Consider the following 450-nt stretch of genomic DNA (forward strand, 5'->3'; position numbering starts at 1 on the left):
CCATGAACGATATGTCTAATTAAAATCTTAGTAGAAAAAATCTGATGAGAAAATTCAATGAGACAAAATCATGGTGAATGAAAAAGAATGTAAAATATATTTATTTATCCTCCTCACATAGACAATAATCTTTGAAATGACGATGATTGATCTTTTGTTGTAGTCGTTGGAACACTTTACTTAGTGGTGACTTTGTAATGATGTATCACATGTTATCACATAAATAACTTTGTTGATGTTTGTATCACCACTTGGTTGAAGACCACGAGCGATTACATAGTTTGCTTGAATATGTATTGTTATTGTCTCAACTAAGTAGTATGTATACAATATTACCCTCATAAGAAACTATTGTAGTCATATTTATGGAACACAAACCATAAGTCACTTACACGTGTTGAATCACATGTTTCAATCAAAACACCTTCTTAACTTGCCTCATGTAGTTGC

Source organism: Cicer arietinum, chromosome 6 (assembly GCF_000331145.2).
Source record: "Cicer arietinum cultivar CDC Frontier isolate Library 1 chromosome 6, Cicar.CDCFrontier_v2.0, whole genome shotgun sequence".
Taxonomy (NCBI): domain Eukaryota; kingdom Viridiplantae; phylum Streptophyta; class Magnoliopsida; order Fabales; family Fabaceae; genus Cicer; species Cicer arietinum.